Source organism: Somniosus microcephalus, chromosome 10 (assembly GCF_052327205.1).
Source record: "Somniosus microcephalus isolate GS21.2 chromosome 10, FLI_Smic_1.0, whole genome shotgun sequence".
Classification (NCBI taxonomy): domain Eukaryota; kingdom Metazoa; phylum Chordata; class Chondrichthyes; order Squaliformes; family Somniosidae; genus Somniosus; species Somniosus microcephalus.
Window position 1 is genome coordinate 221077799 of NC_140996.1, and position 16026 is coordinate 221093824.

The following is a 16026-nucleotide window of genomic DNA, read 5'->3' on the forward strand; positions in this document are numbered from 1 at the left end:
CGGGGGAATTGCTGGACGGCCTGCACCTTGTTGGGCAGGGGGACGGCCCCGGCAGGGGTGATGTGGTGACTGAGAAAATCGATCTCGGTTAGGCCGAATTGGCACTTCGCCGGGCTGAGGATGAGCCCGTGTTGGGCTAGGCGCCCGAACAGGATGCGAAGGTGTTCGAGGTGTTCCTGTTTGGAGGAGCTGGCCACGAGAATGTCGTCTAGATAGACGAATAGGAAGTTCAGGTCCCGGAGGACTGAGTCCATAAGGCGCTGGAAAGCCTGTGCTGCATTCTTGAGGCCGAAGGGCATCCTCAGGAACTCGAACAGGCCGAATGGGGTGATGACGGCCGTTTTGGGGATGTCCGCGGGGTGTACGGGGACTTGGTGGTAACCGCGCACCAGGTCGACTTTGGAAAAGACGGTTCGTCCGGCCAGTCGGGCCGAGAAGTCCTGGATGTGTGGCACCGGGTACCGATCGGGGGTGGTGGCGTCGTTGAGGCGGCGGTAGTCCCCGCAAGGGCGCCAGCCTCCGCCGGGCTTGGGGGCGATGTGGAGGGGCGAGGCCCAAGGGCTGCTGGAGCGGCGGATGATGCCGAGTTGTTCCATGTTGGTAAACTCGGCCCGCGCGATTTCCAGCTTGGCCGGGTTGAGTCTGCGGGCGTGGGCAGAAACTGGGGGGCCGGTGGTGGGGATATAGTGTTCCACACCGTGCTTGGCGGCTTTGGCCGAAAAGGTCGGGTTAGTGAGGGCGGGAAACTCAGCTAGGAGTGCCGAGTAGTCGTCCGTGGCTCTGGCGAGGCAGCAGGTCGTCGGGCCGGCCGAACGGGCCGGGGTAAAGGCGCCGGGGATGGGGGCCATAGTGTTGATGTCAACGAGGCGGTGCCTCGGAATGTCGACAAGGAGGCCGTGGGCGCGTAGGAAGTCGGCGCCGATGAGTGGGCAGAGGACCTTGGCTGTCAGGAACTCCCAGCTGTAGCGGCGGCCCGCGAGGTCGAGCGTGACCATACGGGTGCCATATGTGCGGAATTCAGAGCTGTTGGCTGCAGCCAGTGTGATACCCTGTGTGCCGCGTTGGATCTCGAGGGCGGAGGCGGGGGTGATGCTGTGCTGGGCCCCTGTGTCGCACAGAAATCGGCGGTTGGTTCTGTCGTCAGTGACGTACAGTAGGGGCTCCTTCTGCCCTGCGGCCATCGCGGGGGCCGGTGCGGGGGGGGGGTTTGAAGGAACACGGTGGCGTGCAGCGTTGAGCCCTAGCGCCAAAACGGGTGTGGTAGTAGCAGTGACCCGGAGTGGTAGGGCGGTCGGGCCTAGCGGCCCGGGAAGACCGCGTGGTCGTTGCCGTGAGGTCGGGCGCGACGTCGCGAGCGGCCTGTGCAGAGAGCAGCCGGTCGGCCTTTTCGGCTATCTCATTCAGGTCCGTGGAGTCAGACTCCACAAGGAGCGGGCGGATGCTGGCGGGGAGCTGCCGAATGAAAAGCGTGCGAAAAAGGGCGCCGGGATTTTTGTCGTCTGAGAGGGACAGCATGTGGGAAAGCAGGTCTGATGGTGAAGCGTCACCAAGGCCGAGGAGGTCCAGGAGTTGGCAGTGGCGCTGGTAAGAGGACGTTTGAAATTTTTTAAGTAGCGCAGCCTTCAGATGCTCGTACTTGCCCTCCGTTGGTGGATTCTGCAGCGCTGCCCAAACCTTGGGGACTGTAGCGTAGGTGAGCGAGGCGACGAGGTAGTCGTACTTCGTGGCATCGACTGTAATGCCTTTCAGCCGGAATCTGGACTCAGCTTGAACGAACCAGGCTTCGGCGAGGTTCTCCCAAAAGTCAGGTAATTTAACCGTGACTACGTTTGTATCCGCCATGCTAGCTTAGGATTCGTCCTGAGCGTCGGGGTCACCAGTGTTGAGATACCGCGGCAAACGTGGGAGTCGAGACAGAGCTATTGAAAACACAGCTTCTTTATTCTGACCACATGGCAAACAGGAACTAGAAAAGCCCGCGCATCCACTTAAATACTTCCCAGACAGGAAGTGCTCCCGGCAGCCTGTCCCTGCGGGAAACAAGTTGCTGGAGGAAAGGGCCCCCGGCTGGGGGCTTCTGCTTTGACTGTCTGTGCTGCCGTGAGCGGATTATGTCCAGTGGTGGCGTGTCGCCACAAAACAATAATTAAAATTTTTGAAAAAAATAATTTTATTTTCTAACGGGGCTAAAAATAAACTTACCTTTCTTTAAAGTATTTAAAAATAATTAACCTGTGGAAAAAATGTTTTAATTTTAATTAATCACCACTTACCTTGTAAAAAGCAGGCCTTACGCCTGCTTTTTAAATGTGTAAATACTGCAGACTTACCCTCCCGGGAATACCTGCAAAAAAAAAACAAGTTCAATGCGCACGCGCAGCCTCTCCCGCGCATGCGTTCGAACTCTGAACCCCTTCGTTCAGGGGAACAGAAGTGCCGGTTTCCCGCGCATGCGCAGTGCATGCAGGAAACCGACACTTCCATTGGGCCTACGGGTGAGTACCCCATGCTTACTCACCCGTGGAGACCCGAATTTCTGGGCCATTAAATATATTCAAGAAGGAGTTGGATATATTTCTTAAGGGTAAAGGGATCAAGGGATATGGGGAGAAAGCAGGGACAGGGTACTGAATTTGGATGATCAGCCATGATCACATTAAATGGCAGAATAGGCTCAAGGGGCCGAATGGCCTACTCCTGCTCCTATCTTCTATGTTTCTATGTTTCTATGATTGGAAATCGTGAGAAGTATCGGATTTATGCAAGGGAAAAGAAAGTATGGTTGACACCAGACACTTCCTGGTGCCTGATCACGGGATACTGCTATGTGAGTCAATGTGACGTACTCCATGAGAAAAAGTCCATGAATGTTATGTATGGACAGCCAAATGACACTACAGAATGGTTTCCTAATGTGCCCTATTACACTAACCACCCTGGGACATAAAGAAAGACTTGCATTTATAAAGAGCCTTTCACAATCTCAGGACATCCGAAAGCGCTTTACAGCCAATAAAGTGCTTTTTGGAGTGTAGTCGCTGTTGTAATGTCATAAACGCAGCAGCCAATTTGCGCACAGCAAGCTCCCACAAACAGCAACCTGACAATGACCAGATAATCTGTTTTTGTAATGGTGGTTGAGGGATGAATGTTAGCTCGGACACTGGGGAGAGCTCTCCTGCTCTTCATCAAAAAGAAAAAGCAAATTATTATTTAAACGGAGTGAGACTACAAAATGCTGTGGTACAAAGGGATCTGGGGGTCCGAGTACATGGAATACAAAAAGTTAGCATGCAGGTACAGCAAGTAATTAGGAAGGCTAATTGAGTGTTGGCCTTTATTGCAAGGGGTATGGAGAATAAAAGTAGGGAAGTTTTGATGCAACTTTACAGGGCGCTGGTGAGACCGCACCTGGAGTACTGCATACAGTTTTGGTCTCCATATTTAAGGAAGGATATACTTGCATTGGAGGCTGTGCAGAGAAGGTTCACGAGGTTGATTCCTGGGATGAAGGATGACCCTATACTCGTTGGAGTTTAGAAGAATGAGAGGTGATCTTATTGAAACATATGAGATTCTGAGGGGGATTGACAGGGTGGATGCTGAGAGGATGTTTCCCCTAGTGGGGGTATCTAGAACTAGGGGGCATAGTTTCAGAATAAGGGGTCACCCATTTAAGATGGAGATGAGGAGGAATTTCTTCCCTCAAAGGGCCGTGAATCTTTGGAATTGTCGACCTCAGAGAGCTGTGGAGGCTGGGTCATTGAATATATTTAAGGCAGAGATTGACGGACATTTGAACTACAAGGGAGTCGAGGGGTATGGGGAGAGAGCGGGAAAGTGGTGTTGAGGCCAAGATTGGATCAGCCATGATCTTATTGAATGGCGGAGCAGGCTCGAGGGGCCGATTGGCCTACTCCTGCTCCCGTTCCTGTTTCTTATGTTCTTAAAATAGTGCCATGGGATCTTTTACATCCACCTGAGAGGGCAGACGGGGCCTCGGTTTAACATCTCATCAAAAGACGGCACCTCCGACAGTGCAACACTCCCTCAGCACTGCACTGGGAGAGTCAGCCTAAATTGTTGTGTTCAAGTCTGTGGAGTGGGGCTGTGAACCACAACCTTCTGACTCAGAGGCGAGAGTGCCACCCACTGAGCCACAGCTGACACTATGCCTGTCAGGATAGCATTGTTAATAGACAAGGGAGATGGAAATACATATTGCAGGACCGCAAACCGAAAAGCATTCAAGCATGAAAATGACTTTCTGTTGCAGAATCAGCGCGATCACTATCGTTTATGCTGAGACTCTCCCTCCCCTCAGAAGAACGGACCTAGAACGAAATAGATCACGGCATCGAGTTTGCAGTGCCTTGATTTAGTCTGTCCCACAATTGATACTGAAAGTGGAACAATTGATGGTGAGGAAGAAGCAACGTTTGATTAAAATTGTTCACGCTTTGGATAATAGTAAGAAAGTGCTGGAGGATCATTTAAGTCCTGGGGATGACTTCTTAGTATATGGTAATAGTTCTGGTTTAATCGGCTTAAAGAGTTCCTTCGCTGTACAATAATAGAATCAAAGAATCATAGAATCGTACAGCACAGAAGGAGGCCATTCGGCCTTGCATGCCTGTGCTGGCCCTTTGAAAGAGCTCTCCGATTAACCCCACTCCCCTGCCTTGCAAAGATTTGCACTTCATGTAATCAATGTGTTATGATTTTCTTTGCATCATAATGTGTAATATTAAATGAATGAAGTGAAGGCTCCTGGAATGAATGGATAACGATTGGTATATGAGGCTAACAAGATAGTATGTGTGGAACTTAGGGATCTTCCCAGTCCCACAAGGGGGAAGATGTGAAGTTGTGTTCGGATTCCATTTTGTTTTGAGGACTCCATTTTGTTGGTTAAAGACAGTTTCTCCTGAAATTTGCTGGAAGAGGAAGGTACTTGGAGAATGTCAGCAAGGCAGCCCAAATCTCCAATGCACCTGGAAAAGCTGGTTTTGGATATCCTTGTCCCTCCCTATCTCTGTAACCTCTTCCGACGTTGCAACCCTCCAAGATCTCTGTACTTCTCCAATTTTGGCCTCTTGCGCATCGCTGATTTTAATTGCTCCAGCATTGGCACCTATGTATTTAGCTGTCTGGGCCCTAGGCTCTGGAATTCCATACCTCTCCGCCTGTCTACCTCTCTCTCCTCCTTTAAGATGCTCGCTGGATTTTGCCAATGGGAAGCTTTTAGAGGCGGGACTCCCACTTGTCAGGTTGTAGTCCCACCTCCATCGACTTCTGGCCAACCCATGCTATTTTCCCTTGATTGACCTTGTTAAGCCCACCCAATGGGCTTAGCAGGCCAATTAAGGGGAAGCTGGTTACAGAGAACGTCAGCGGACGATGTTTCATCTGTCAAAAATTTTTGACAGATGAATTGTCATCATTTGACAGCTCTGTGAAGCTGTCAATCACTGACATTCTCTGTTGTTTGATGAGTCCTTGTATTCAAGACTCATCAACCTTCTTCCTTTAGCAGAAATTAGATGGTTGTTGCATTGGAGAATGCAACAGCCATCTGTCATCTCTGCCGGTGAGATGCGAGACTCTCCGCATCCCCAACTGTTGAAGCCTGCAGGAAGAAACAAAGGTAAGTAAACATTTTCTATCACTTTCCACTCACCTCACATACTCACCTCTCCACACTTGCACCAATCACTTACCTTCACAGCGCACCTTTGCACCCCGCAGACCCCTGCAGACCCACTGCTCGCCTCGGTGACCCTGGCGGGGTTCCCAGCCTTTGGGAAGCCCGCACTTGTGTGGTTAAAATGGGGATAATCCTCTTATCTGCCTGTAATCCCCTTCCTGCCTCCAGGAGACGGGACCAGGCGCGGGTCGGCAACCCGCCTCCTAGGACAATGGCAGGGAGGCGGGTTGGGGGCGGGATGGTCACCCACCCCCAGATTCTGCCATTTTCCCGGCAATCTCGCCTCCAAACCTGCCTCCCCAAGGCTGGCAAGATGGTGCCCATAGTCTTTGGCCAAGCCTCTGGTCACCTGTCCTAATACCTCTTATGTGACTAGGTGTCAAGTGTTGTTTGATAACGTGAAGCGGCTTGGGACACTTTACTACGATAAAGGCGCTATATCAATGCAAGCTGCTGCTATTGTCTTATAAGAAAGTTTTCTGATTCCTTGTGTAGTTCTGACCATCTGACAGATAAATCTATCTGTTTGACAATGATATGTTTACTTTTGCTGTACATGTAAAGGGTCAGACGACTTATGCTGTGTCTAATACGGAGGAAACACAGCAGCCAACTTGCACACAACAAGGTCCCACGGACAGCAAAGTGATAACGACCAAATAATCCGCTTTAATGATGTTTGAGGGATAAATATTGGTCAGGACACCGGGGAAAACTCTCCTGCCTGTCTTCATGTAAATACTTCTGCTATCTGAATCCTGAAGTGTAATCTGCACCAGGCAGTCTGACGTCTTAAATTACCAGCTCAAGTGGCTCCTGATGCAAACAGGTTTTTGCTGAATGTTGATTCACTATATTTCGGAAATTACATCGCTGTGACGGTTTTAATGCCCGTTCCTGTAACCTGGTATGAGTTACAATAATAGCTACATTAGCGGTGGAGTGGCTCACAAGCTGTTTTGCAAATTTCTTCTTGACGATGGCCTGTGTGATCGACAGATAAATGTTCGCTGTTCTATTACAGCAATATACTCAGATGATTATGCCAGTCGAGTTAAACGCCGGGAGTTTATGATTTGAAGCAAATATCTAATCTACTGCACCACTGAGCCAAGTAACTGGTGTCTTACAAATACATTTACAAGATCGCACTTACGAATTACAAATGAGAGATTGCAAATTCACCATTTGTATTTTTTTTTGAATGTTGAAGGGTATGCTGTCTTGGCTTCTGCCCAGGTTCGGTTGGAAGCGACTTTGGCCTCTTGAGTCAATAGGTTGCGGATTCAAGTCCCGCTCCAGGGGCAACATCTAGGCAGACACTCCCGTGCTAATACAGAGAGAGTGCCGCACTGTGGGTGGGTGCCGTCTTTCAAATCGGCTGTTAAACCGAGGCCCCGTCTGCCCACTCAGGTTGGGCATCAATGAATCCATGGCACTACTTCAAAGGCACATAGAAACATAGAAGATAGAAGCAGGAGTAGGCCATTCGGCCCCTCGAGCCTGCTCCGCCATTTAATGAGATCATGGCTGATCATCCAAACTCAGTACCCTGTGACGTAAGAAAACTACTAGGCACTTGGTCTGAGTATTAAACAAGGCTTTAATCAACTGTTTTTCAACATGGAGATCTAGTTGTGTCCTTCACTAGTTTCTGTTAAAGAATGTCCTGAGCAAGCTGGGCCCATGCCCAAGTATTTATACTCTCCCTGGACAGCGCCACCAGCAGGCCGCCCAGTATTATTACATAAGTCATTTCCACATGAATGACAAGATTCATGTCACCCAGTCCCTGCTTTCTCCCCATATCCCTTGATCCCTTTAGCCTTAAGAAATATATCTAACTCCTTCTTGAATATATTTAATAAGTTGACCTCAACGGCCTTCTGTGGAAGAGAATTCCACAGGTTCACCACTCTCTGGGTGAAGAAATTCCTCCTCATCTCTGTCCTAAATGGCTTACCCATTATCCTTACCATGGCCGCCAACGGTGGAGCGATGAAAATGGACAATTCGCAGAAGGCCAGAATTGGAAGATTGCAGAGCTCTCAGAGGGTTGTAGGGCTGGAGGAGGTTACTGAGATAGGGAGGAGGCAAGGCCATGGGGGGATTTGAAAACATTGAGAATTTTAAAATTGAGGCGTTGCGGGACCGGGAGCCAATGTAGGTCAGTGAGCGCAGGGGTGATGGGTGAACGGGACTTGGTACGAGTTAGGATACGGGTAGCAGAGTTTTAGGTGAGCTCAAGATTACAGAGGGTGCAAGGTGGGTGGCCGGTCGGGAGAAACATAGAAACATAGAAGGTAGGAGCAGGAGTAGGCCATTCGGCCCCTCGAGCCTGTTCCGCCATTTAATGAGATCATGGCTGATCATCCAAATTCAGTGCCCTGTCACTGCCTTCTGCCCATATCCCTTGATCCTTTTAGCCTTAAGAAATATATCTGACTCCTTCTTGAATATATTTAATGAATTGGCCTCAACTGCCTTCTGTGGTAGAGAATTCCACAGGTTCACCACTCTCTGGGTGAAGAAATTCCTCCTCATCTCTGTCCTAAATGGCTTACCCCTTATCCTTAGACTGTGACCCCTGGTTCTGGACTCCCCCGCCATCGGGAACATCCTTCCTGCATCTAGCCTGTCTAGTCCTGTTAGAATTTTATAAGTTTCAATGAGATCCCCTCTCATTCTCCTAAACTCCAGCGAATATAAGCCCAATCGACCCAATCTCTCATCATACGTCATTCCTGCCATCCCAGGTATCAGTCTGGTGAATCTTTGCTGCACTCCCTCCATGCCAAGAACACCCTTCCTCAGATAAGGTGACCAAAACTGCACACAATACTCAAGGTGTGGTCTCACCAAGGTCCTGTACAACTGCAGCAAGACATCCTTGCTCCTGTACTCAAATCAGAGCATTGGAATTGTTGGGGCGATAGATAAGAGAAGCATGGATGAGGGTTTCAGCAGCAGGGGTGGAGACGGGCGATGTTACGGAAGTGGAAGTGGACGGTCTTGGTGGTGGAGAGGATGTGCGGTCGGAAGTTCAGATGAGGCTCCACTAGACACCGGCCGATATTAATCATTCAAGAACAGAGTAGGCCAACATTTGCCATTTTATTTAATAAATCTATCTTTTGAAATATTTTTTAACAATTTCGCTACAGATGTCGTAGGAGTATAGGAAAATAGGAATTGCTAGATGAAAAAAGACCGAGGTCCATTTAAATCGCCTTCTACCATTCTGGCAGTCGATGATACGACGATAATGGGAGTTGTTGACCAATCACAGCAATCAATCTCCATCAATGAGTCTACAACAGACCCAGACATGAGGTGAGGAAAACCGCCAGTGGTGGAGAGCTTTGGGAACCAGAGGTCCAAAGTTACCCGTTCCTCCCGATCTCGCTACACTCACCGCACGTCACGTCTCAAATTCCTCACCTACTGTATCCCAGAATATTATTTTCTGTCGGAAATCTATGTAATTTCCATTTGAATGAATCGCACTAGCTGCTTTCATCATCTCCCTGGGGAGCCTGTTCCATAGATTGAGCACTCACTCACTGAAATATTGTCCCCAATATTTACGGGGAGGTGGGGAGGGAGTCAGGGTTCATGATTCGGTGAGGGGAATGGGGGGAACCCTAATTTAACCGCAATACCTCATTATCATTTTTTCAATCCATTTCTCGCATGGCAGCCGGCGGGATTGACAAACTGGCCGGCTGGTGGGCGGGAAAGCCTGGGGAACAAGGCCGCAGCCGGGAACCATTTGGGACGGTCATAAGAATATAACAATTTAAGAAATAAGAGCAGGAGTCGGCCATTCAGCCCCTTGAGCCTGCTCCACCATTCAATAAGATCGTGGCTGATCTTCGACTTCAACTTCACTTTCCTGCACAATCTCCATATCCCTTGATTCCCCTAGAGTCCAAAAATCTATTTACCTCAGCCTTGAATATACTCAAAGACTCAGCATTCACAGCCCTCTGGGGTAGCGAATTCCAAAGATTCACAACCCTCTGAGTGAAGAAATTCCGGCAATTGGGAAAGATCATGAGTTGAAGTGGGGGGTGGGGCTCAGCAATGATCGTGAGGCATAGGGGAGGGAGGGTTTGGGACTGACAATCGGGCAGGAGGGAAAGGTCATAAGGCATGAGGCTTGGGATTTGGAGGGGGAGGTCGGCCAATCGTGGCAGAAGATTTGTTTGAGTGGGCCGGGGGCTGGAGGAAAGCACTCCGGCTCCTCCTGGCTCACAAGCAGTGCTATAAAATCCACTTAACTGCTGGATTCGGCTGCTCCCGTCTCCATTTCATTGCTGGGTTTCCCAAACCCTGGAAAACCCAGCTGGCCGGCCGCCGTTAAATTTAAGTCAGGCTCCCGACTGCACAGTGGGAGTCTGATTTAAATATCATCATGAAGTGTCCCGCCTCTGGAGAGCGGGACATGGACACGGCACGCAAGCAACTACTGTAAAAATGGCGGCAGGCGCAAGCACGACGGGTTGGAGTCGCGTCACGTGATTTAACATTTTAAACCTGACCTCATCCCGCCCGTCGTAGGGGGGAGGGGTTAAAATTCACCCCATTGTTTCCGCAGATTAATTAGGGATTTACCCACCTTCCAGCACGGACTGTGCCATTTGGTTCCACGGTTCTGCCCACGGTGAAATGTCAGCCAGTGGAAATCTGCCCACTATGTTCACAATCTCACTAACCTGCAGCAAACAGTGGAAACACTCCCGCTATGATTATGACATAATTAGCACACAATGAGCAGAGGAAAACTGTCCACAATCTTTACAAGCCCACTGGTAGAAAGCGAATAGCTGGAATCTCGCCGCTGTGTTTACAATGCGACTAACACATTATGACGAGATGAACACTCCCTGTTGCTCTCTCTTTTTCTTAGGCAGTCCCTCGGAACCGAGGATGACTTGCTTCCACATTAAAAATGAGTTCGCAGGTGACTGATGAGTCCAATGCGGGACCTACAGTCTCTGTCACAGGTGGGGCAGATGGTGGTTGAAGGGGCGGGTGGGTGGGGTGCTTGGGTTGACGTGCGCTCCTTGCGCTTGGATTCTGCTTGCTCCCGGCGAAGAGACTCGAGATGTTTGGTGCCTTCCCGGATGCTTCTCCACTTTGTGCAGCCTTGGGCCAGGGATACCCAGGTGTCGGTGGGGATGTTACACTTTTTCAAAGAGGCTTTGAGGGTGTCCTTGAAGTGTTTCCTCTGCCCACCTGGGGCTCTCTTGCCGTGCCGGAGCTCCGAGTAGAGCGCTTGTTTTGGGAGTCTTGGCCTAGAAATTCAGTAGGCCTAGCGCCCCATTTGGGGCGCTGGAGGGCCTAGCGCCGGAGTTATGGCCAGTTTAAAAATTCCCTGGGGCCCTGGAATCGGCGGTAGACCGGTAGCGCTGCGCCGGCACCGATGACGTCATTGGTGTGCGCAGCGTCCCGGTTGCCATGCCGACGGGCCCCAGCGCCGAAATTCAGTTGCGGCCGCCTCGCCCGTGGCAGCCGCAACTAAGACTCTGGCAACAGAGTCTTACACGACTTTGCGCCGGCGCATAAAGGTGGAGCGGCGGCCGGCCGCTTTCCCGCCGGCCGCCTGCCCGCACGTCCCTCCCCGGACTCCCCCACCCCGCCCCCCGCGGAACAGATGCTTCTCGGCTGCGAGCCCGGCACTTCCCCGAGGTGCCGGGCTCATTTTTGTGGCGATTTTACCGGCCAGCGGGCGGGTGCAGGCAGCTCCTCCTTAACTGAAGGAGGAGGCCTGCACTTCCCGAGCCTGCCACACCGCATCGGGCGCCGCAGCGCCGGAATAGCGCCGCAATGCGGCGCGTAGCGCCAGTTTTCAGGCGCAAACACCCTTCAGTAGCGCCGGCAGCCGTTTGGGCGCGGCGCTACTGAATTTTTGGCACGCGCAGGGGGACTTAGCGCCGGCGCTAACTTTCCGGCGCTAAAGCCCTGGCGCGGCGCCAACTGAATTTCTAGGCCCTTGTATCGGGCATGCGGACAATGTGACCCATCCATCGGAGCTGATCAAGCGTGGTCAAAGCTTCGATGCTGGGGATGTTGGCCTGAGCGAGGACACTGACGTGGGTGCGCCTATCCTGCCAATGGATTTGCAGGATCTTGCGGAGGCAGCGTTGGTGGTACCTCTCCAGTTGCCCTCTATGCTTACAGTGTCTCCAACATACAGCCACCAGGTGAAATCCTCCTCCATCGCTGGGAAGGGTAGATTGAGTTTAACCATGCCAGCCTGACTGGTCATGGGCTGGACCGCGATTGCATCATACAGAAGGTAACAGTTAGCGTACATATGGTCCATGTGATCTCCTAGACTGGTTTCCATTGCCTGAGGGGATCGGAGAGGAATTTTCCAGATTTTCTTTCCCCTTATTGGCCCTATTTTCTTTTGCTGTGTTTTTTGTTGGCCTCCCCGGGAGATTAAATGGCTGTGGGGGGAGGGGTTTTGGAGGTTGAGGAGCGGGAAGTGTCTGGCCATGATGCTCCGGGCATCATGAGTGTGGGGCAGGCTTGATGGACCACCTGGTCTTTTCCTGGCCCGTCGTTTCCGTATGTTCGCGAAGTGTCCCTGCAGCTGAAAACTAGGAGTGTTAACACTGAGCAAAAGAAAATTGGAAAATGTTCTGTTGCACGACACTGACATCCTTCAACTTGATGAGAACCAAACAGAATATTTTCTTTTAAGACAGTACAGCGATGACGAGAATAATGACTGGGCTGTGACAGCCTCACGCAGCATTTAATTATTCCCAATGGCAACCCTTCACCTCCTCGCTTCCTGTGAAACATTTCTATCAGGCAATACATTCCCTATATGCAAATACCTATGTTGTATCTTAGAGACCAGCTCTGACAGTTGAGGAAGCGTAATCCTGTGGACTTGCATGGAAACACATCTGTAGCGGTAGATAGAGTGGACTATTATTGCCAGTCAAACGCTAACAAGTAAATCACAGCTACTCCGAAGAAAAACTGGAGCAGGGTGCATTGATGCTCTGCGGCTGTTGTTAAGGCAGACTCGAGTGTGCGGAAAGAACTGTTAACTGGTCACAGAGACGGTGTAGCAGAAAGTACCAATAATTCTATCTCGAATTTCATGGCTTGAAGGTCATGCTACTGAAACACGCTTAAAAAACAATGTTTTTATTCAGTTTTGGGATGTGGGCGTTGCTAGTAAGGCCGGCATTTATTGCCCACCCATAGTTGCCCTTGAGCAGGTGATGGTGGGCCACCTTCTTGAACCGCTGCAGCCCCTGTGGTGAAGGTACTGTTAAGTCGGGAGTTCCAGGATTCTGACCCGGCGACGATGAAGGAACGCCAATATATTTCCAAGTCAGGATGGTGTGTGACTTGGAGGGGAACTTGGAGGTAGTGATGTTCTCGTGCGCCTGCTGCCCTTGTCCTTCTAGGCGTTGGAGGTCGCGGGTTTGGGAGGTGATGTCGAAGAAGCCTTGGCCAGTTGCTGTAGTGCATCCTGCAGATCATACACACTGCAGCCACGGTGCGCCGATGGTGGAGGGAGTGGATATTTACTTAATCACCTTCTGCTAGTTAAAGGACGCGTGCCATTGGATCTGAGGGCTAACGCCTGATTCTGGGCTCTAGGCTGCCTTCGCAAGGAGTACAATGCCGAGAATCTGAGCAGGGTAGCCTTATGTCCAACCTATGCTCTCTCCGAACAGAGATTACTCCACTGGGAGCGCAGGATGGTGAAGTTAGCCATGTGATGTTTGACCTTCAGTTGCGATACGGTCCTTCTGCAAAGGAATGTTGGTTGCATCGTCATTGAAACGATGGTCGCCCAACGCGGTATCTCTTGAACTATTTGTTCCATTGCTTAAAAACAGAAAAGGACAGATGGTCCTCAGAGCTCCCCGGGTTTGGCAGAAATTCCAGTGGTGAGCCGTTCCATTGGGTTGCCACCTCCGATTGAAATGACACTAATCGCCCAAGTATGGGCAGGCGTATATCCCGTCATTCACCTGATAGCAAAGTTTGGGCACTGGGGACGCTGGTCATCCTTGGCGTAATATGTTGGTTTGGGTTGCAGAGGTGTGGGGGGGGGGATTTCAAATGAAATCCTCCCCGGGGATGTAATTGGTGGTTGGAATTGTTATCTATAAGAAGGCAAATGATATGTTGGCCTTCGTAGCGAGAGGGTTCGAGTACAGAAACAAGGATGTCTTGCTGCAGTTGTACAGGGCCTTGGTGAGACCACACCTTGAGTATTGTGTGCAGTTTTGGTCGCCTTATCTGAGGAAGGATGTTCTTGCCATGGAGGGAGTGCAGCGAAGATTCACCAGACTGACACCTGGGATGGCAGGAATGACGTATGAGGAGAGATTGGGTCGATTGGGCTTATACTCGCTGGAGTTTAGAAGAATGAGAGGGGATCTCATTGAAATTTATAAAATTCTAACAGGACTAGACAGACTAAATGCAGGAAGGATGTTCCCGATGGCGGGGGAGTCCAGAACCAGGGATCACAGTCTAAGGATAAGGGGTAAGCCATTTAGGACAGAGATGAGGAGGAATTTCTTCACCCAGAGAGTGGTGAACCTGTGGAATTCTCTACCACAGAAGGCAGTAGAGGCCAATTCATTAAATATATTCAAGAAGGAGTTAGATATATTTCTTAAGGCTAAAGGGATCAAGGAATATGGAGAGAAGGCAGGGACAGGGTACTGAGTTTGGATGATCAGCCATGATCTCATTGAATGGCGGAGCAGGCTCGAGGGGCCGAATGGCCTACTCCTGCTCCTATCTTCTATGTTTCTATATTTCTATCTCCCACCCCGTCCTATAATTTTATTTAATTGAATTTTCCAGGCTTTTTTCCGGTGCGATTTCTCTCCCTTTCCTGAGGTGGACTTCCTGATACAATCAGGAATCAAACCGGGGAATTTATTAAAACAAGCTTGAGCTTGTAAAACCGACCTGGAGTCAGGGTAACATACCTGGGGAAAGTAGCCGTCTCCCCGACTCCTCCGCATATGCGATGACATAGGGGTCGCTTGGAAAACCAACCCTAAACTATTGTTCTTTTTGTTAAAAAGAACTTGTGACCGATCTATGTAATGTTGTCATGTGGATGTGGTACCATCACAACGAAAGCAATTAAAAAGCAACAAGGGTTATGAAGGGAACATTACTTCTGTACTGCATGACATCCAATGAGGTTTGGGGTGGGTAGCAGGCATGCAAAGAAGCCTTTAAAGGCAAAATCATTGTGGAGTCCTACCATGTCCTTAGCATGAAGTAGTGACATTGAATCGCGTCTCATAAGTTAACCAGGCCCGATGAAGTAAGGACACAGATTTCAGCCTTGGCACCGTGATAGCATTCTTGCCCCTCCATCAGATGGTTGTGGGTTCAAGATCCCCTTCAGGCTAGGCTGACAGCAGTGCAGTACCGATGGAGAGCTGCACTGTTGGAGGTGCCATATAGAATCATAGAATGATACAGTTCAGAAGGAGGCCATTTGGCCCATCATGCCTCTGCTGGCTCTTTGAAAGAGCGCTCCAATTAGTCCCACTCCCCCGCTCTTTCCCCATAGCCCTGCAACTGTTTCCCCTTCAAGTACTTACCAATTCCCTTTTGAAAGTTATCATTGAATCTGCTTCCAACACCCTTTCATCTTTTAGATGTGATGTTAAACAGAGGTCCTGTCTGCTCTCCCTCTCTCTGATAGATGTAAATGATCCCATGGCAGTATTTAAAAAACAGCACCAGCTCTCTGTTGCTGTCCTGGTCAACATGAATCACTCAAATGACATCACTATAAAAAGAGATGCTCTGGTCAATTTTCTCATTGCTGTTGGCGAGATCTCGCCGTGTGAAAATTGGCTGTCGCCGTTCCCTACATTACAACAGTGGCTCGACTTCAAAAATACTTCATTGGCTTTCTAAACATTTGAAACAGCCAGAGGTAATGAAAGGTGCTGTAAATGCAAATTATTTCTGTGAATTCTTAAGAATATGTTATGCAATGAGAAAAGGCTATCAATTAATTTATCCTATATCTTCCATAGATGCGATACCATTTACACAGATTGGGTGACCGCTTTGTGGAAAACCTCCGTTCAGTAGGGAAGGGTGACCCCGAGCTTCCGGTCGCCTGTCACTTTAATTCCCCGCTTCACTCCCAATCTGACCTCTCCGTCCTCGGCCTCTTGCACTGTTCCAATGAAGCTCAACGTAAGCTCGAGGAACAGCACCTCATCTTTCGATTAGACACTTTACAGCCTTCTGGACTCAACATTGTGTTCAACAATTTCAGACCATAACCT